This window comes from Panthera leo, chromosome B4, assembly GCF_018350215.1.
Source record: "Panthera leo isolate Ple1 chromosome B4, P.leo_Ple1_pat1.1, whole genome shotgun sequence".
NCBI lineage: Eukaryota > Metazoa > Chordata > Mammalia > Carnivora > Felidae > Panthera > Panthera leo.
In genome coordinates this window covers 36,541,307-36,564,221 of record NC_056685.1, presented here as the reverse complement: position 1 = coordinate 36,564,221, position 22,915 = coordinate 36,541,307, and the positions used below count along the sequence as shown (strand labels likewise).

The following is a 22,915-nucleotide window of genomic DNA, read 5'->3' as shown; positions in this document are numbered from 1 at the left end:
AGATGAAAAGATAATACCAATCTTACTCTCTTTTCTTCAATTCTATCTAATCTTCATTGTATGTTTTTTAAATTAGCAACATGATTAGTATTAACAATTTTTTTTCTGTCCTTTAAAAATATCTAAAAGTGAAAATCAAGTGTTTATGACTGCCCATATTTATGTCTGAGCCAAGTAGAATGGATACAGTTCCTTTACTTTGTACAGCTGTTTTTCTTACAGTTTCCAATTACCTTTATGCTTTTCTTATCACATTTTCAAGTCTGTTTTTAATCATCCTGTCTAATATATTGAGTCTTCTCACTCCTAGAGAATTCTTTCAGAGTTTTCTATACCCCTGTTCTGGACTTGCTCTCTATACTAAGTATACTGCACAACTTGTCTGTCTTCCCCCCCCCCCCCCCCCCCCTTTCATGGATTGAATCTCCTTCCTATCCCCTAGATAATTTTGGGTTTTGGAAAGTTGTCATAATAGGAACAGACCTCCTTTTCACTATCATCCATTGTATTAGGTTGTTAACAACTGTTGTAAGTATGTTTTTCTGCTTTTGGAAATGTTTTGATTCTTGGATAATTTCCACTCCTCTATTTTTCTCTGTTCTTTTTTTCTGGGGCATATTTATTTGTATGTTGAAACTCTTGTAATGACTGTACTCTCCCCTCCTTGTACCTCCCTAGCTTTGCTCCTACCCCTTTGTCTCTTTTTTTTTTTTTTTTTTTGACGTTATTCTTACAAGCTTTCTTTGGGTTTTTATTTTGGTGAGCATATCTTTTTTTTTTCTTTTTAACATTTATCTTTAAGAGAGAGACAGAGTGCAAGTGGGGGAAGGGCAGAGAAAGAGAGAGACACAGAATCTGAAGCAGGCTCCAGGCTCTGAGCTGTCAGCACAGAGCCCGACGCGGAGCTTGAACCCACAAACCGTGAGATCATGACCTGAACTGAAGTAGGACGCCTAACCGACTGAGCCAGCCAGGCGACCCTGGTGAGCATATCTTTAATTTGTAAGAATTCCTTCTGGTGTTCTTCCCTTCATCATCTTCTGTGATTGTTTTATATTCCTAAAATTTTTAAGGTACTGTAAAATTTTTAAAGAAATTATGAAAATGAATATTGATGTAGAATGAGAAAAGAATCACAGCTTAAAAGAACTAATACCAAAAATACCATAAAATCCGGAAAAAAATTTTTATTAACCGACTTAGCTCTGAATCCTTTTTTCCCCTGCATTTTTTGGCTTCATTCTCTTTGATCACCTTTTCATTTGTCAAGGAGTTTGTGATATTTTATAGAGAGAGAATAAGGAGATCATTCAGATTATCCTCTAGCATTCAAGTTTCTTACTACATAGTTGTCAAAATGTTTTTTTCCATTTCAGTCACTTGCAGTAATATTTTTTGAGTTAAAAATATAACACAAAATTTACCATTTTGATAATTTTTCTGTGTATAATTCAGAGATAATAAGTATATTCACAATATTTTGTAACTACCATTACCTATTTCCAGAACTTCTCATCATCCCAAACAGAAACTCTGTTTTCTGTTTGGTTTACTCTAATTCCTGAATTTTTTCTTTTTTTCCTGAGATAATATTCCCTTCACTCCTCCTTTTTATGGCAGGGTGAGGAATTTTATCTTTTTTTTTTTAATGTTTATTTATTTTTGAGAGACCATGAGGAGGGGAGAGGCAGAGAGAGAGGGAGACACAGAATCCAAAGCAGCTCCAAGCTCTGAGCTGTTAGCACAGAGCTTGACGCGGGGCTCGAACCCATGAACCATGAGATCATGACCTGAGTCGGAGTCAGACGTTTAACCAACTGAGCCACCCAGGCGCCCTGGGAATTTTATTTTTACAGATTCTCCTCAAGTCTGATGATTGTCTACTGATATTTAAGAAAAAGGCTTACTGTGAGCTCTGAATGTGGGTGGACTAGTTGTCAAACTTCACTTTCCCATGAACAGTCAGGGAAATGACTGATTCATTTTAGAATTCATTCATTCATTTTAGAGACAAAATGACAGAACTACTGTTAAGGGGTTTGTTTAGGGGTACTAACTTCTGCTTTAATTGCCCCATTAGTGGCTTTGATTTCTTTAGAGTAAACCATAGTTTTTTCTCTCCCTCCCAAGGGTAAAGTCTTGGCTGAGCATTTTGCTGTGTGTAAGAAACTGAAGGGGCATTGATTAGTCTGCCCTACAGACATTTTTCTCTTTTTCATCTGATCTCATTTCTGCTTTCCTGAGCCTTTTCTTTTAAGAAAAGGATTGGCTACCTTTTTTAGGTACCGTCTGTATTCTAGGCTGTTACTTTTTGGGCCAAAAATGCCAACTTTTGCCAGACATCTGTCATCTGCTGAAGACTCTTCTGCATCCTCTTATATAGTTTTGCATTTTGTATTTAGTTCTCTAATTTTCTTGGGTTACTATATTAATGGGGTCTGGAGGGAAAATAAGTAACAGTAAGGTAAGATGTTTATACTGCCATCTTGACACTCCTGCAAACTTCTCAAATGATGTTAATGATGTTGAATTTCCTTTCTGTATGGAGTGACAATCTTGTTCCTTGGTTTCGGTTGTTTGCTTAGCAGAGCTAAAAATTGGTGTATGGGGGCAGGGAGGTTTTAAGATGGTGGCTGACAACTGCAGATACAACTTTCTTATTTTTTCACTAAAATAATCATGAAATCAGGAATGAAAGGAAACTAATAATACTATAAATGAAAATTGATTGACATAAAGACAGAAGTGGGAATAAGTGTTACTAATGATGAGGCACATTGAGCCAGATAGAGGAATACTATGTGGATTTCAGCACATGGAGTATATTCTGACCTTGTTTTTTGAAATAAGGATTTTTTTTTTCCCTGCTGATCTTTATCCTGGTGATCTTTATCCCTGTCATTTGTTCAAAAGTCAGACCTGGGGCCTGAGCTAACCAGAAAGTTGAGCAGCCATCAACTTCACCCACTCTTTTATGAGGTGAACTGAGTGTCCCTTTTCCATGCCTCAAGTGTGTGCCCCTCACAGATTTTCTGTATGTAAGCATGTCAGTAAATGAGGTGGTGGGGAGAAAAAAAGGACTGTGTAGGTGGTAACTCTATTGTGCATGTAGTGTACTTGGGATTGTTCTCCAAAATATGGTACATATACTTCTAGAGATAACAGATTTTTTTTTTTAGGTGATATATGAAAGAGCATTTTAATGCTTTTATATTTGTTTTAGTTACCAGCAATACTAATTGGTTAAGAGGATGCCAAATTAGGTATTAAGTAAAGTTCTGTGTTATAAATAACATTATCAAGTAAATGTTATTATAGCTGGTATTGGTTTTGGACAAAAGTTGTGAAAATGATAGGCAAGTGACAGAAGTTTGAGATCTCCACTAGATAAAAGCTTATTAGGAACTTGCAGTAGTATTGCTATTTATGAGCATAAATAGAGGAAGATCTGTCCTTGTTCAAGAAAGAGCCAAAAAACAAAGCAAAACAACAAAAAATATATATAGATCTAAGAAGAGAATCCAGAAGAATCCAAAAGTATTCCAGGAGTATCCAAAAGTATAAATCAAAATGCCACCATATTCAGTAAGATTCACAAAGACTTGGCTTATGGCATGTGAGAAAGAAAACGAGAATATTTTAACGAGGTATAAAGAAAACAGTAGAGTTTAGATTCACATTGAACTTAGTAAAACAACAACAAAAAAAGAGCTACAGAACGCAGAAGAAAGAAAAATTATAATGATGACATAAAAAAATAAATGAGTTCAGAGAAGAGAGAAACAATATATGGATACTTGATATTTCTAAAAGACCAATAATTTGGGGGTGGATCCTCAGTAATTAAAAAATTTGGGGGGGTATGGTTGGCACACATTGTTACATTAATTTCACGTGTGCAACATAGTGATTCAACTTCTCTGTACATTATGCTGTGCTTACCACAAGTGTAGCTACCATCTGTCACCACACAATGCTATTACAGTATCATTGACTAATTCCTTGTGCTGTGCCTTTCATTCCTGTACCATATTCATTCCTAAAGGACCAATAATTGATAGACTAGAAGAAAGCTTTTCTGAGTTTTGAAATAGAAGTTCTTTGTACATAGATTGAAAGAACTCATTTTATTCTAATCAGAAAACCAAGACAAGGGACTCACATCTTAGACACTCTCTAGCAAAATAATTGAAATTTAGATTGGGAAGGGGTGCCTGGCTGGCTCAGTCGGCACAGCATGCAGTTCTTTATCTCGGGGTGATGAGTTCAAGCCCCTGATTGGGTGTAGAGATTACTTAACAATAAAATCTTTAAAAAAAAAAAAAAAAGGGAAAAAAGTTTGGGGAAAGGTCAACTTATAAATATCCATGTAGAGAAGTACTTTTATTTACTAAAGATCTAAAATCATATTCTTCACTCCAATATTAGATGCTAGAAGACCATGGCATCTACTGTGCTTAAAGGGAGTATTGAAACAAGAATTAAGGCATCAAGGGTTGAAGTCATCTTATAATGACTAACAATATGTAGGAAAATGGTTAAAATTGTAAACATGGCAGTAAAGGGAATATAAATGCCATGTGAGGAACAGTCTGTGGCATCAAAAAGGAAACAATAGTCAATCTACAGATTACTTTAACAACTAAAGTAGGTAAGGTAAGTGGTAAACATGTTTTGAATTCAAAATAAGGCACTCCAAAGATCCTGCTACTAGATATAAGTTAAAGAATGTTGTTGGACAACTTAGAAGTAAGTACTAGTAGAATTAAATAAGGTATCTTCCAAATCACTGAGGGAAAAAAATGAAAAGGAAAATAATTCCATCGTATACCTATATTCAGCCATTATGACTAACAAAATTGTATTCAGCCATTATGACTAACAAAATTACAGTTTTATTTGGTTCAACTTTATAATATGGTTAATTGTATTTCTGCATTTTTTAAAAATCCTGAAATCTCCACTCCTTTTTGAGTTTAAGTGCAGACACCACACCCTTCTTACACTTCGAATTGTTTTTGTTTTAGCATTGTACTGAATAATCCTGTATATTATTTCAATAAGAATTTGGTTTGGCAGAGCTGACCTTAGGATAATAACGTACTGTTGATAGAGTTCCATTATGACTGACTGTGAGATACCTTTGACTTGTTGCTGAAGCCATGATACTAAACAAATCTTATTTCTTTTTTTTTAATTAAAAAAAATGTTTATTTTTGAGAGAGAAAAAGAGCATGAGTGGGGGAGGGGCAGAGAGAGAGGGAGATGCAGAATCCAAAGCAGGCTTCAGGCTCTGAGCTGTCAGCACAGAGCCTGACATGGGGCTGGAACTCCCAGACTGTGAGATCATGACCTGAACCAAAGTTGGACACTTAACTAACTGAGCCACCCAGGCACCCCTATTTCTTTTTTTAAAAAAAGAAGGTAATGGGGAAAAAAAAAACACCTTTATTTTACTTAATTTTGAATTACTCTTTGAACAGAAGTATGGAGGTATAGGGGATTGGAATTGATTTCTATGGCAGAGTTTAAAGGTTGAGACTGGGGAATTGTTTATTTCTAAATGAAACTATTATATACTTCTACATAAACTGAACCTTCATTGTTGAGATGGGTAGTAAACAAGATACTTCTGAACCTGCAATTGATTTCCTTGTTGTCATTAAAACTTTCCAGCCAACCCAAGGTCATATATAAAATACAGTTAGATCTAATTTTGTAAAATTATGTGGATGTGTTCAATAAATAAGAGCTTTCTTCCACAGTATCCATATCTTGAAAATGATGAACAAATTTAGCTAAAAGAAAATGTGCATGTTCTTTTTCTTCTAATTGACAAGCAGTTTCTAAAAGTATTCCAGGGGTGCCTGGGTAGCTCAGTCAGTTGAGCGTCTGACTTCAGCTCAGGTCATGATCTCACAGCTCGTGAGTTCGAGCCCTGCATCAGGCTCTGTGCTGACAGCTCAGAGCCTGGAGCCTGCTTTGGATTCTGCATCTCCCTCTCTCTCTCTGCCCCAACCCACTCGCATTCTGTCTCTGTCTCTCTCAAAAATAAATAAACATTAAAAAAATTTTTTTAAAGTATTCCAACTAGGGTGCCTTGGTGGCTTGGTTAAGTGTCCACTTTTGGCTCAGGTGATGATCTCAGGGTTCGTGGGTTCAAGCCCCGCATTGGGCTCTGTGCTGACAGCACGGAGCCTACTTCAGATTCTGTGTCTCCCTCTCTCACTGCCTTGCCGCCCCCCCTCCCCCCCGCACTCTGTCTCTCTCGTTCTTTCTCTTATAAATAAATATTAAAAAAATTTTTTTAAATAAAAGTATTCCAATTCAGAGATCAGTGTTATGGATTGCAAATTATAGTTAGGTAAATAATGTTTACTTTGAAAGTCCATAATTATTGCCACTAATTTGACCAGGGTATTGCTGCTAATTTGACAAGGATAGTCAGGTATATTCTGAGGATGGCTTTCTCTGTTGGAATAGGAAATTAGTTCATTAAAAAAGATCATAAGCAAGGGACAGCTGGGTGGCTCAGTTAAGCGTCTGACTTCAGAAGTTCAGTTCTCTCACAGATCGTGAGCCCTGCATCGGGCTCTGTGCTCACAGCTCGGAGCCCGAAGCCTGCTTCGGGTTCTGTGTCTCCCTCCCTCTCTGACCCTCTCCCCCTCACACACTCTCGCTCTCTCTCTCACTCTCTCTCTCTCTCTCTCTCACTCTCAAAAATGAATACACATTAAAAAATTTTTTTTAAAGATTATAAGCAAAAAAAACAGATTTAGAAAAAGTTCAGAGATACCATTTATATAAAAATCAAAATATATAAAGCAATATTATTCATGAATGTATACATAGGTTGTAAAACTAAAAAAAATACACATAGGGGTGATGACTGCCATATTCTAGATAGTGGCTAGGTATGGGGAAGGAAAGAAAGAAATGGTATTTTTATTTCATATAAAATAATCTAAAGCAGATATGGCAAACCATTGTGACAAATGCAGAGAAGCTGGATATATAGATACGTATAACATTTCTCTCTGCTTGGAAAAGTTCATGTAAAGTTTCAAAGTATTTAAATTCCCTATATATCCACTGATCATATCATAACTGATTTTTTTTAATGTTTTTATTTATTTTTGAAGGAGAGAGAGACAGAGCATGAGCCCGGGAGGAGCAGAGAGAGAGGGAGACATAGAATTTGAAGCAGGCTCCAGGCTCTGAGCTGCCAGCACAGAGCCCGACGCGGGGCTCGAACTCACGAGCCGTGAGATCATGACCTGAGCCGAAGTCAGACGCTCAACCGACTGAGCCACTCAGGCGCCCCTGATTTTTTAAAAAGATACATTAGGGGCGCCTGGGTGGCTCAGTTGGTTGAGTGTCCGACTTCGGCTCAGGTCATGATCTCACGATTTGTGAGTTCAAGCCTCCGTCAGGCTCTGTGCTGACAGTCCAGAGCCTGGAGCCTGTTTCAGATTCTGTGATTCCCTCTCTCTCTGACCCTCCCCTGCTCATGCTCTCTCTCTCTCTCTCTCTCTCAAAAATAAATAAACATTAAAATAAAGTAAAAAGATACATTAAAACCAATTCATTGGGTGAAATGACACTTGGATTAAGTTTTAATAATCATTAATGGGAACTAGTCTACTTCCAAATTAAACTTATTGAGAGGTCAGTATTGAGGTAGAATTATTTATTTGCCTTGGAAATAAGAAAATGTGAGATTTGTAGCTTACTTTTTCTCTTATTTAGGGAGTTGATATGATTAGTAGACATAATTTTTTTTTTAATTTTCTTTTTAATTAATTTTTAATTTACAACCAAGATAGTTAGCATATAGTGCAACAATGATTTCAGGAGTAGATTCCAGTAATTCATCTCCTATGTATAACAGCCAGTGCTCATTCCAACCAGTGTCTTCCTTAATGCCCCTTATCCATTTAGCCCATCCCCCCTCCTATAACCCCTTTAGCAACCCTCTGTTTGTTCTCTATATTTAAGAGTCTCTTATGTTTTGTCCCCCTCCTCATTTTTATATTATTTTTGCTTTCCTTCAAGTTCATCTGTTTTGTATCTTAAATTCTACATATGAGTGAAGTCATATGATATTTGTCTTTTTCTGACTAATTTCGCTTAGCATAATACCCTCTAGTTCCATTCACATAGTTGCAAATGGCAAGATTTCATTCTTTTTGGTTGCCGAGTAACACTCTGTTATATCTACACACACACACACACATCCGTATTTATATACATACATACACATACACACCACATCTTCTTTATCCATTCATCTGTTGATGGATTTGGGGGTCTTTCCATACTTTGGCTGTGGTTGATAGCACTGCTGTAAACATTGGGGTGCATGTGCCCCTTCGAAACAGCACACCTGTATCCCTTGGATAAATACCTAGTAGTGCAATTGCTGAGTTGTAGGGTAGTTCTATTTTTAATTTTTTGAGGAAACTTCACACTGTTTTCCAGAGAGGCTGCACCAGTTTGCGTTCCCACCAGTAGTGCAAAAGAGATCCTCTTTCTCCGCATCCTCACCAACATCTGTTGTTGCCTGAGTTGTTAATGTTAGCCATTCTGACAGGTGTGAGGTGGTATCTCATTGTGGTTTTGATTTGTATTTCCCTGATGATGAGTGATGTTGAGCGTCTTTTCATGTGTCTCTTAGCCATCTGGATGTCTTCTTTGGAAAAGTGTCTATCTTGTTTTTTGCCCATTTCTTCACTGGATTGGTTTTTGGGTGTTGAGTTTGATAAGTTCTTTATAGGTTTTGGACACTAACCCTTTATCTGATATGTCATTTGCAAATATCTTCTCCCATTCTGTCGGTTTCCTTTTAGTTTTGCTGTTTCCCTCACTGTGCAGAAACTTTTAATTTTGATGAGGTCCCAATAGTTGATTTTTGTTTTTGTTTTCCTTGCCTCCGGAGACGTGTTGAGTAAGAAGTTGCTGAGACTGAGGTCAAAGAGGTTTTTGCCTGCTTTCTTCTCTAGGATTTTGATGGCTTCTTGTTTTACGTTTAGGTCTTTTACCCATTTTGAGTTTATTTTTGTCTATGTTGTAAGGAAGTGGTCCAGGTTCAGTTTTCTGCATGTAACTGTCCAATTTTCCCAGCACCATTTGCTGAAGAGACTGTCTTTATTCCATTGAATATTCTTTCATGCTTTGTCAAAGATTGGTTGGCTGTATGTTTGTGGGTCCATTTCTGGGTTCTCTATTCTGTTCCATTGATCTGAGTATCTGTTTCTGTACCAGTACCATACTGTCTTGATGATTATAGCTTTAATACATCTTGAAGCTTTTAATACATCTTTTAATACATCTTGTGATGCCTCCAGCTTTGGTTTTCTTTTTCAGGATTGCTTTGGCTATTCGGGGTCTTTTCTGGTTCCATACAAATTTTAGAATTGTTTGTTCTAGCTCTGTGAAGAATGCTGGTGTTATTTTGATAAGGATTGCATTGAATATGTAGATGGTTTTGGGTAGTAGCAACACTTTAATAATATTTGTCCTTCCAATCCAGGAGCATGAAATATTTTTCCATTTTTTTGTGTCTTCTAAAGTTTCTTTCATAAGCTTTCTGTAGTTTCCAGACATTATTTTTCTCTTAAGTATAAAAGGATTATATATAATATCTCATATGTATTTCAAGATATACATCAAGTACCTACCTAATGTAGGAAGTAGAACATTATCTACAACTTTGAAGTTGTCAATGTGCTTCTCCCCAGTAGCATCCCCTTGCCTCCCTTATCCTGAATTTTGCATTTCATTTTCTTAAGTGTCAAGAACAGGGTCCCTCAAAATTAAGTAATTTTAGAGTTTTGTGTGTGTGTGTGTGTGGTAAAATATACATAACATTAATTTATAAAAATGTACCACTTTGTAAGTGTATAATTTCAGTGGCATTAAGTATATTCACAGTGATGTGCAATCATCACCACCATCCATATCCAGAATTTTTTTTTATCATCCCAAACTGAAAATCTGAACTCATTAAACACTTACTTTCCATTCTACTCGTCCCTCAACCTCTGGTGGTAACCTCTTTTTTATTTTTTGTATCTGTGAGCTTGCCTATTCTAGGTACTTCATAGAAATGGAATCATGTAGTATTTGTTTTTTTGCATCTGGATTATTTGACTTAATATAATGTCCTCATGTTTCACTCATGTCATAGCATGTGTCAGAATTTCCTTTTTAAGGCTGAATAATATTTTGTTGTACATATTTATCACATTTTGTTTTTACCCATTGGCTATTGTGAATAATGCTTATAGGAACACCAGTGTACAAGTACTGACACCCAGCTTTTAATGCTTTAATGCACATTTTCTTTTAGCTAATATACCAAGGAGTGAACTTAACTGGATCATATGAAATTCTATGTTTAGCTTTTTGAGAACGTGCCATATTTTTCACAGTGGCTATATCATTTTACATTCCTACCAGTAATGCACAAGGGTTCCAGTTACTCTGCATCCTTGGTAACACTAGTTTGTAGGTTGTTTTGTTTTTTTAAATAATAGTCATCCTAATGGGTTTGAAGTGGTATCTCATTTTAGGTGTGTTTTAAAGGGAAAAGCTTAGGGGACCTTAATGTGACTTAAATTATTAAAATGTTACATGTGTAAATATACAACAGACTACACAGTCATACACAACTGTAAAATCAAAGCAGACTTGATTTAAATGCAAATTAAAACCAACTAAAATTAAATTAGTGTTTATCTAGTAGTCTGAATCAAATTGTTGCAGCAACCCTTCCCTTGTAAATAACTTAGTCTGGGAGTACCTAGGTGGCTTAGTTGGTTGAGCATCTGACTTTGGCTCAGGTTATGATTTCATAGTTTGTGGGTTGGAGCCCCATGTCAGGCTTTGCACTGGCAGAGGTGGAGCCTGCTCAGATTCTGTCTCCCTCTCTGCCCTTCCCCCCCATTCGGTCAGTCTCTCTCTCTCTCTCTCAAAAATAAACATAAAAAAATTTATATGTAACTCAGTCTTACGAGAATGTCTTTTTCAGTTACAAATTATAACTTTAGCAATTTTATCTTTAAATAGTAAAGAAATTCAGAGTAAATAGTTGACTGGGGAAATATGCTGACATTAGGATATGCCAGTCTATCTGCAGCCAAAATTAATTTATTTACAGAATTAACAATACATGGAATTTCTAAATTGCCACTTAGGTTATTTGATTGCTAATGTAATTTAAAAAATAAACTGTCTCTGGGGCGCCTGGTGGCTCAGTCGGTTAAGCGTCTGACTTCGGCTCAGGTCATGATCTTAAGGTTTGTTAGTTTGAGCCCGGAGTCATTTGAGCCCCATGTCGGGCTCTGTGCTGACAGCTCTGAGCCTGGAACCTGCTTCGGCTTCTGTGTTTCCCTCTCTTTCTGCCCCTCCACCACTCACACTCTGTCTCTGTCTCTGTCTCTGTCTCTGTCTCTGTCTCTGTCTCTCTCTCAAAAATAAACTTTTAAAAACATAAAAAAAAAAAGTTACAGAGAGGGAGGGAGGCAAACCATAAGAGATTCTTAAATACTGAGAACAAACTGAGGGTTGATGGGAGGTGGGAGAGAGGGGAAAGTGGGTGATGGGCATTGAGGAGGGCCTGTTGGGATGAGCACTGGGTGTTGTATGCAAACCAATTTAACAATAAGTTATATTTTTAAAAAAAGACAATAAAAAAGATACAATGTCTGAAAAACGAAACTGTTGCATTCAACATACTTGGTAAGTTTTTAAATAAACTTATGGCATGAAAAAAATAAAATAAAAACATAATAAAAATAAACTGCTTTTTGGTCAACTAGTTGAGTCAGAATATGCATATATAAATTTGTAATTGTCTAAGTACAGAAGTCTTTTACCTATTCCTAATATGTCTGTAGTCCCAAATTAAGGAAATGCTAACTTGATGACTTTTTTCAGCAGTCTTTTTCACTACAGTGTAAAAATGGCCAAATGTGAATTAAATTCAGGAATACATATGGGATAATAAATCCCTATGAGTGGAGTAGCTGCCACAAAAATAATGCTCTTTATGTAATTATTTTCACAGTCTTGAAAGCTTACATGCAGTATGTTGAATTGTCAAAATAATTCTTAGTCAAAAAAGATGATGTTTCCATTTTATAGACATGGAAACTAAGACTCATGTCGATTACTTTAGCTATAGGAGTGCACAAGAAGAGATAAACATGGCATGTGAGAATATAGGAATCTACTCTCTGTGGTTTGTTATTTGGAAGTGTTGGGGAAACAAGGTGGATGAGAGTGGCTTTTGAATTTGGATTAAATGTAATATTTTTCAGATATATTTGTCATAAATCCTCCCTCTGGTAATTGATTCACTGGGGTTAGGGTAATGCCCCTAGAACCTTCTTGAATTAGTTGACAAGTGCTCCAGAAAATTCTTATAATTAGGCAAAGTTGGTTGATTTTACACAATTTCGAGCAAGGAAGGGACTTGGCATGATAAAAATAGTGTTTGGGGGAACGTCTATGTCTAAAGGATAGTTGAAGTAGGAAAAGTTAATAGTTATTTTGACATGAGATAGTTGTATGTTTTACTAGTTTGCAGCAGTGGAATGAGAAGTGGAGAATGATGGAATTACATCATGGGATTGAAAAGTTCACCTTCGTATTGCCTGGGAAGACAAAAAAAGAGAAATTGGGCCATTTAAATGGATAAGCTAATTTGTGGAAGAAACTTTGTAGGGTTGGAGATATATTGAGTCTTGGGTCATAAATTGTGCAGTAGATATTTGTAAATATTAATTTGAATTCCAGAATTAGTAAAACATTACATTAAAATAGATCCTTTCAAACATGAACATAAAACTTCATTAAGGCAGGTGCACTTGTGCAAATTGGGCTTTCTGTTTTTGTTTTTACTTAGAAAATAAGCTTTCTGCATTTCTGGGTCTCCCTGTAAAGTGGAAATATTTATTCCCTGCCCCCAAGTAGGTATGAGAAGAAGGGAGAGGTTAAGACTGAGCTGATAAGGAGAGGATTCTAGAAGAAAAGCGATACACAAGTATTTAAATTTAATATGAATGTGCATGTTAGAGTCTTCTCCCATGTTCATTAGTTCTCTATCCTCCAACCCTCCCCCCCCCACCCCAAAGATTTAAAAAAAATTTTGCCTTGGTCTTGTTTCCTTAGGTGAATACCTTGTCATGCACATTAAAAAGAAAATGAATTGGGGGCACCTGGGTGGCTCAGTCGGTTAAGCGGCCGACTTCGGCTCAGGTCATGATCTCGCGGTCCGTGAGTTCGAGCCCCGCGTTGGGCTCTGTGCTGACAGCGAGCCTGGAGCCTGTTTCAGATTCTGTGTCTCCCTCTCTCTGACCCTCCCCTGTTCATGCTCTGTCTCTCCCTGTCTCAAAAATAAATAAAATGTTAAAAAAAAAAAATTAAAAAAAAAAAGAAAATGAATTGTATTCTTATATACTGGACTTAATTTTATTGATTTCTGGATGAAATGAGACAAGTTTTGGATATCAAGCTCAGTGAATTCCCTGATGAGATTCTTGCTTTACAGTGTGTGCCTACAGCATTTGCTTTCCTGTGGGGGCAGATTCTTACCTGGATGACCCCACTAAGTTTCAGTGCTAATAACTCTGAGTTTTCAGTTCTGTTTTGTTGGTTTCCCCTTTGGCAACCTTTCATTGCCCCCATTTTAAAAACTTTGGAAACTTTCTTGTATCCACTACAGGGTATCATTTGTCTCTGACATATAAAATTTCCTTCCTATAATGAGCAAGAATTTTTTAATCTTTATCCCTGTCCACATTCAACTTCCCTTCTTGTCCCTTTCTCAGCCCTTTTGCTTTCTTTGCAAAGTTTTATTCTAAGGCCCTACCTATAACAATTGGACTTTAGCCCTCTCAGTTAATTGCCTTCACATTCAAATAAACTTTTGAATTTCAATAAAAACTTTTGAATTTATGTGAATGGCTAAACGTGTTCTGAGTTTTGCTATTTACAATGGATACTGTAAGTGAATATTTAGTGAAAATAGTTTTTTTTTTAATAGGATTAATAAATGTGTTTACTTTCTTTTTTGTGGTTCAGCTGTTCTAAGCTGTTTTGTAGCGTTAACATAAAGCTTTCTATATTTGCCAGGTTCTAGGTATGTTTGAATAGTTTGGTTTTTGTGGCCCCCTCACCCCACAAAGAGATGAGTGGAGAGAATCTCTTAGGCTCCAAATTTATATATTTGTGGCCCAGATTTGGGGATGAATTGGAGGATGCTTAATGATAGAACTATATAAAGTAGTCTAGTTTGGGAAAGCGCTGTTAACTTTTTTGTGTAAGTAGATCTTTTTTTTTTTTTTTTTTCTGCTTTGGAACAGATAACCTTTTTGTAAATAAATGAAATGCAAATAAAGATGCCAGATTGGGGAAAAGGGACTGATTGGGAGGAGTTATAACACCAGGGTTTGTTTTGTTTTGTTTTTTACTATTCTTTTGATGACCTTTTTTGTCTCTGAAACTGGTACTTACTATTTCAGAATAGTTCTTAGAAGACTCCATGGAGAAGCAAGTAACACAATGTCATTTTTAAATATCCCTCTACCCTCCCTCACCCCCATAATTATCATTATCTATTGACCTGTTTAGGAAAATTCAGCTAACTGGACTCTTTTCTGTAGGACAGACCCAATTCCTCTCTTAAGGGTACCAGACAGGAAGGCTATAAAGAAATTTGTAGGGAGTTTACTCTGTAGATTTGACCACTTAAAATCCAGATTTAATTTTCACATTATATTTCAAAACACCTTAAAAATACTGTTAATCGTTTTTGTTGTTAATATTTAAGAGTTTTTGTATGAAAATCATTATTTTGCTTCTATTATTTATTTTCCCACCTTTCCCAGGCCTTCAAACTCTAATTATTCTGGAATTTTCAAGAAAAAGAATACAAGTTACCTACATAGTTTAAAAAACAAAGTATTTCATAGATAGAAGTATAAAATACTTCTGTCATCCTAGAATTGTTATTAGACCATGTAGGCCTATAAGAGATAGATATGCCAGACTTAAATAATTATTTATATGATGCCTATCTTTCAAAATACAGAATATTTCTTTAAAAAAATTCTTTATCAGGCGATAACTGAAACTGATGCTGCATTCAAAAGCAATGTTTCAAACTGCTTTCACCTTGAAGACAAGTTTTTATTTCTATATCCCAACACCCACAAATAGTATCACTTTAAAAGATGGAAGAGATGCCCAGATCTTTGCTGAGTCAGTGTGGTGCAAAAAATGATAAGAAGGGAGGACTCCAATATTGACCTAAAATATTTTAATCAAGGAATTCCAGGCACTTCTCCCCACCCATATTTTGATGTATAAACTTGTCATCTGTGGTCTTAATTTAGCGGTAAAACTTTGAATATTGCTAAAAATAAAATGCTACAGAAGCTTAAATGCTAATAAAACTTGAGGGCCAGGTATTTTGGGGGTTTGCTTCTGGGGCTAATTAAGCAATAAGGATAGAATTGCTACTTCAGAAAATACTTAAATTTGAGAATAAAGGGAAAATGCCTCTAGAGGATGTTTAAAATAACTTCTTAAAAGCAAGCAAATGAAGATGTACAAATTGCTCTAAGGCCATTGTACTAAATACTAACATTGTGTTTCTCACCCAAGAAGAAATTGCATCAGCACATAATCCACGGAGCACTGTTATTTGGATGGTACTGAGATGAACAATTGTTTTAGTTGTGGCCCAGCTCCCCACTTCCACCCCTCAGCAGCCTGGAACTGTGCGTGTTATAGGAGGTCATGTGACAGTGATCCTTGGTTTTGTTCATTTAGCCTGTCAGAGCAATTTTATGTAGGTGGAAAGAAATGAATGAAATGAATAGAGTGGGTTAGCTGCATCAGCTCTAGTTTATACTGAAGATAATGAATGATAATGTTTCAAGCCCCCAGGAATATCCAGCTTGATAATGCTGGAGAGAAGGTGCTAAAAAGCAACAGTGGCTAATCTGTTCTAAATCTCATTTGGTTATTTAAAAATTTTATCATTGTCTTCATGATAACTTGATTGGCATGGTAATATTTAAATAATATATATTCCTCTTACTGTACCTTCAGTTATAACTTAGTAAAGAGACTAGTCCTTTTCAGTGAACCCTAGTTAATAACAGAAATCTCAATATGACTTTTCTGAGAAGAAAATAGTTAGAAACTTTACAAAATGTTTAAGATGTTTGTTTCTAGTATAGTAAATGGAACATGAGCTTTGAATCAAATCTTCATTTAATTCTTGGTTCTGCTTTTCATGTGAACTTAAGGGATATATTAATTTTTTTTTCTGAGTCTGTTTATTGTGTAAAAGTCATACTACCTAGTATTTCACAGAGTTTTTCTGAGAATTAATGAGAACAGAATTAAACAACCAGCTAACAAGTAGGAAACACTTGGCAAGTATTTTTAAAACCCCAACTGTCCTTACTGGTCTGTGAGCTTGTTGGTTTTGATCTGTTTTATTATTGTCTTAAAATGTTGGGGTCTGTTGGGGTACCTGGGTGGCTCATTTGGTTAAGTGTACGACTCTTGATTTTGGCTCAGGTCATGATCGTGAGTTTGAGCATCTGGCTCTGCCCAGTCAGCGCAGAGCCTGCTTGGCATTTTCTCTCCCTCTCTCTCTGCCCCTCCCCCGCTCTCTCTCAAAAATAAATAAATAAACATTTAAACAAATTTAGGGGTGCTAAAATAATTTACTTCTGAGATATTTTATGAAATGCTCCTAGATTAAAAAATAGATTTAGTCATAGGTACAAGTTGACAAATTATTGAAAGAAGCACCAAATTACTTGTTTGAGTTTTTTCTTCACTTAGTTGATAGTCTGTACTCATGCAATTACATATTTCTAATTTTAAGTAAGGTTCTCAGACCCCTTAAAATAAATCTTGAATAATTTTCAGGGAGGATAAAAATTACAGGTATTTAAAATAGCCTCTCTTGCAGCAGAGGTGACTTCTAGGCAAAATTAGATAAAAGTTAGTATTTCAGTAGAATTTTAAGACTGTCATTTATTGTGTTCTCAAGGAAAATTGGTTGTAGTTTTTAGGTGAAGAAAAAGTCCCTGAGTTCTTTTTCTCCCCTTCCTTTTTTGTATTTTGTTATAAATAAGTAGTTGGCAACTGTTTAACAATGGGCTTTTACAAATTATTTTTAAAAATCAAATGGCAGCAGCTGTGGTCTTTTTTAGACTTACTGAAATTCAGAGTCAATTTCAACTTCAATTCTTATCTTTCTTTTAAGTCCTAGAAGTTTCTTTTATTCCTGGGAAATGCTAACTGCTTGTTAAGGATATACACGCACTTCTTTCTTTTCTTGGAAAGCACTTTCATGGATTCATTCAACGTATGGCTATTTAGCAAGTTATGCTAGGTTGTCAGATACCAAAGATAGAACACTGAAAAAGCATTTTGTCACTGCTTTTAGAATAAGTCTCAATGCAATATGACTTGTGATTAAGTGATACAAAAGAGGCATATACATAGTTTGTAAAAACATATAAATAAGGAAGGAGGATGATAACCTAGAGTAAGAGACAGGGGAGGTGTCCCTGAGGAAATGAATTGAATTGATCTTTGAAGGATGACTGGGCATTAACTAGGCTAAAAAGGTTGATAGAAGGGCATCCTAGATAGAGGACATGGCACGTATGAAGGACCTGTATGGGAAGGAGCATAACATGTTTGAGAATGCAAAAGGTTAGAGTGATAAGAAATGAGGCTTGAAGAAAGGGCAAGGACCATATTATGTGGGACTTCGTAGGTCACAGTGATTTTTCACCTTTGTCCTAAAGGCTGTAGAAAGTTATTAAACAGTTTAAACAGGATTATGACAGTATTTCATTGAATCTAAAACTGCAGTTGTGTGATGCATTCTAATTTCAGATATGTGAAAAATGGTATTTCTAAAGATTATGTAGGCATACCTTAGAATTGATTTAATTGGCACTAAAAAATTCTGACTGTATATGGCAAAAATGGAATAACAGATTGTATAAGGGTAAGATTAGGTTTGGGAAACAACTTAGTAGGTTATTGCAGGAATTCAGAAGAGATCATGATGGCTTGAAATAGGATAGTGGTGGTAGAGAAAACATAAGTAAATTACTTTGAGTAAGTTTCAGCAGAAAATTTACCCAAGCCTTGTGTACTTTAAAACATTATTGAAAACTTGGAAATACAGATGTGATAAACAGTCTTGAGATTTTAAATATAATTAAAATTTAAGTAAAATAGGCTGATCTGTGCTAGTGTCTTTCACATATAGTAACAATTTTTGCCCAGAGTTACGTATCAGTTGAGAGAAAACATCTCACAGTTGAAGGTTCAGTATGTCTTTTAAACTATGTAAGAATTTTGTGAAAGCCCTCTACAGAAAATCAGTCAGACTTAAATTTAATTTCCTATTTGTACAACAGTGACTATATTTACATAATTTATATTTAAGCTATTACTCTTTTTTTTTAATGTTTATTTTTGAGAGAGAGAGTGTGTGAGTGGGGGAGGACCAGAGAGAGAGGGAGACACAGAATCCAAAGCAGGCTTCAGGCTCTGAGCTGTCAGCACAGAGCCAGACGCAGGGCTCAAACTCACGAACTGTGAGATTATGACCGGAGCCGAAGTCAGACGCTTAACCAACTGAGCCACCCAGGTACCCCAAGCTATTACTCTTAAGTAGTACACTCCCTTATCCTGTATAATGTATGTTCCAAATTTCAGCTAAAATGGTCTAGTGTAAGTAGTTTCCAGCAGTTCTGAACTATGGGTGAATAAACAAATTTAAATAAAATATAAGTTTAGATCTCATAGTTCACTGTTATTAAAGTTTGAATCTCCTCACCTCCAATCTATATCCTACGTTTCCAATGTTTACTTTTTACAGATTCTTGTGGTCTTAAGCATTTCAAGTGTTACATGACCAGAACTGTGGGGACTTTCATGCCTGTGATCTCACTTTTAATCCTTAGAGTATCCTGCTGATATGGGTTCTTCTTACATGCCTAACTCTAGCTTGTGCACACTTGTGCACACAGAATTGGGTCTTTTGTGATATGCTCTCAGTATACCCGGTTTTTTCCTCTTTATCATACTGAATAAAAGTAATGCCTGTGCCTCTTACAGTGTAAAGTCTAGAGAGCAGGAACCTTGTCTCTGATGCTCATCATATCCTGTTGTCTGATGACAGGGTACTCAAATATTTGTTAAAATCAAGCAAATGTTTATGAAGATACACTATAATTGCTAAAAACTAAAATGGAGGTTGCATGCTACAGAAGATAAGAATATTTATCAAGACAGTCAAGAAGGTAGACTATATATTGGGGTGTCTAGGTGGCTTAAGCATCCAACTGTTGATTTTGGCTCAGGTCATAATCTCATGGTTTGTAAATTTGAGCCCTACATCGGATTCTGTGCTGACAGTGTGGAGCCTGCTTGGGATTCTATCTCTTCCTCTCTGCTCCTCTCCCGCTTACGCATGCACTCTCTCTCTTTCACAATAAATAAACATTTAAAAAGAAAGTATACTATATGTTAAAATAAATAATGTCAGTTTTAGGTAGAAATCATAATTCATTTGGCTCATGTGTTCTATCTTTTTTTTTTTTTTAATGTTTTATTTTTGAGAGAGAGAGAGAGAGGGAGGGAGGCACAGAATCCAAAGCAGGCTCCAGGTTCTGAGCTGTCAACACAGAGCCCAACACGGGGCTCGAACCCACAAACTGTGAGAGATCATGACCTGAGCCAAAGTTGGGTGTTTAACTGACTGAGCCACCCAGACACCCTGTCATGTGATTACTGTCTTGTGATTGTGTTCAGACTGAATTAACTTCATAGTTTCTTTAAGTTTTCTTATGTATAAGCAATCAAGGGTTTTTCTTCTTTCTGTATAAATTTTCCTTAAATGAGGAATATTTAGGAATGAATGTATGGTAAGGAAGATTTTTAAAAAACATTGGGAAGTTCTATTATAGATCAATAAATAGAAAATAAAACAAGCTGAAAACTCTTCCCACTGTAAAACACTAGATATTTTGAAAATTTTGATCAAAAGCACAATAAAAACCTATCCTTTTAAGTGCATAACTAAGCTTGTAGATATGTAAGGATGATCTCCCAAGATCTAAAAACTAAGAAGAAACAAAAAAGTAGAGTGGGAGAAGTGTGAACTGACACTAGGACTTTTCTGAGACAGTTGCCAGTCTCATTAATAACTAAGGTATGGTTTTACCATCTATCTAATGATAGATGAAGTCTCAAGCCCAAGCAGGTAGTGGAACTGAGATGCAATAAAGTTGTTCCTTGAAGAGCTACACCTTTAATGAAAATATGGACTAGAGAAAAATTAAGTTTCTGAGACATGGAAAACAGAAGGTTCTTCAGGTCAGGTGAAAAAAAGTTTACCCTGAAAATTTATAAACAAGGACATGTATTGACACACATAATAAGATTTGAGTTTGAACTGATTGCATGGAATTAATGGCCAAGACTAGTAATATTCCTAGGACATTAGGCCTAAACAAACTCTGAACTGATCCACCGATTTACCAGGATACATCCACAACTGAGCATATTCCAAAATACAAATCACAGTTTAAAGTAACCATTTTATGGGCGCCTGGGTGGCTCGGTTGGTTAAGCATCTGACTTCGGCTCAGGTCATGATCTCGCAGTTTGTGAGTTTGCACCCCGCGTCGGGCTCTGTGCTGACAACTCAGAGCCTGGAGCCTGCTTCGGATTCCGTGTCTCCTCCTCTCTCTGCCCCTCCCATGCTCATGCTCTGTCTCTCAATAATAAATAAACGTTAAAAAAAAAAAAGTTAAAGTAACCATTTTATTCAATATTGTAAGTCACATGAAGAAACAAACCACCACAAGTGAACCAAAACCAATAGGCAAAATCAGAGCCCCAGTAACTCAGATAAAAGTGTAATTGAACTGAGCCTTTAAATTATTTTAAAGAATTAAAGGACTAAAAACGGAAATGACAAAAAAACATCAAGTTAGTGTTGGAGTGGGTAGTGAATGACTGATTTAATAAAGACACAAAAAGAGATTCAATAAATCAAAATGCATTACAGTTAAAAACTAAATGGCAAGTGCTACTACTTTCCTCAGTCATCTGGTTTTATATACTTTGACTTTGTCCTTTCACTCACTGTCTGTTCTCTAGAAAAGGAACATTTTAGGAGGATAACCCAGGATCTCTGCTGCCATGGACCTGAGTCTCAGTGGACAGGGTATGACTTGTGGATGATTGCAGCCTTTGGTTGAGAGTGGGAATAGAAGTGATTAAGGACTGTGAAAGGGGATTTTATGGAACTTTGAGAGAGGTCAAGCTTGCAGTGATAATTTAGAGATGGAACAGAAGGAAGGTCTGCAGAAGGTGCTGGGAAAACTTACAGGTTCATGAAGCAGGGAATGAGAATGAAGGTTGTAGAGGTTCATTGCAAATTCAGCTGCCAGTTATCATGTCTCATTCAAAACTCCATGTGTTAGGGTTACCACTGAGTGGGAAGGGACAAATCCTACCCCCAGGCATTGGGCCTGGTGAAGTGGCAGCAGAATTCCTTCCCCACTGAAACTATTAGTTAAGTGCCTAGCCTTCTTGTTCTTTTTTCTCTCCTAGCTTTGTTTATGATGCTAATGAGGAGAGTAGGGACTGGAGTGGTGGCTTGAGTACTTCTGGTGACAGATTGACAACTTTGTTTTATTTTCTTTATGGATGTTTAAATATGTGCCTCTCTTACCTATATACCTAGCCCTCTAAGACTTGTATGGTTAGTTGGAAGTGTTCATATTTTTTGTGTTCATTCATCACTTATTTCTGGATCAGGGACTGAGACCTTGCCACATGTCTTTTGTATCCCTTGCTCCTTTGGACTTTAAAGTTTGATTAATCTAAACAAATTTTTAGGAGGTAATAACCAGTTTAGATCTAGTAGTAGCTTAGGAGTGACTTAGTGAGCAAGATCTCAGAACATTGTCCAGAAGATAAAGAAATGGAAAATGAGAGAGAAGTTAAAAGATAGGAAGAATGGAGTAGGTTACACACAAAAACACAGACACACAGCACATATAAACACATACGTAAATCTTAGAAGAGAAAGGAATAGGAGAAGGCAATATTCAAAGAGATAATAGTTGATAATTTTCCTGACTTGAAGACAAATACTTGAAACTTGTGGCTTAAAAGCACACTCAGCGCCATTATATATACATAAAACTAGATGCCTGGTAGTGGAAGTACAGAACACAATTTAAAAAAAAAAAGTCTTGGGGCACCTGGGTGGCTCAGTTGGTTAAGCATCTGAATTCAGCTCAGGTCATGATCTCACAGTTTGTGGGTTCAAGCCCCACAACAGGTTCTGTGCTGATAGCTCAGAGCCTGGAGCTGCTTCGGATTCTGTGTCTCCCTCTCCCTCTACCCCTCCCTGCTTACACTCTGTCTCTCTCTCTCTCTCAAAAATAAATAAACATTAAAAAAAATTTTTTTAAGGCTTTAGAGCAAGTAGAGAGAAAATACAGATAAATTTACAAAGGAGGACATTTATACTGACAGCTGTAGTAGACAACAGAACACCGCAAAACAGTATCTTGAAAATGCTGAAAGAAAAATAAGCCAACCTAGAATTCTACACCCATCTAAATTATCATTCAAGAGTCATGATGGAATAAACATTTCAAACAAATTAAGATTACACCACTATTGGAATGTTTACTGAAAGAATTGTGAAAAATGTATTTCCCAAAAGAAGAAAAATAAGCCCAGATAAGGGAATAAGGAGCAAAATGGAAATGTGAATAAAAAGATATGTGGGTACATATAAGTAAACATATACTGTTTAAATAGTAATTATAATGTT

At 36.2% G+C, this 22,915-nt stretch overlaps 1 protein-coding gene across 10 annotated transcripts in view; it reads left to right on the top strand.

Annotated features, from left to right (window-relative positions):
- WNK1 (WNK lysine deficient protein kinase 1) overlaps positions 1–22,915 on the top strand; it is a 160,790-nt gene that overhangs the window by 45,689 nt on the left and 92,186 nt on the right. The window contains exon 1 of one of the 10 annotated variants that reach the window (XM_042945456.1): positions 21,142–21,289. The exons of the other annotated variants lie outside the window; for them this stretch is intronic. The gene's annotated coding sequence lies outside the window, so the exon portion shown is untranslated. Of the gene's footprint in view, positions 1–21,141; positions 21,290–22,915 lie in introns of those variants that run through there. 10 annotated transcript variants of the gene reach the window in all.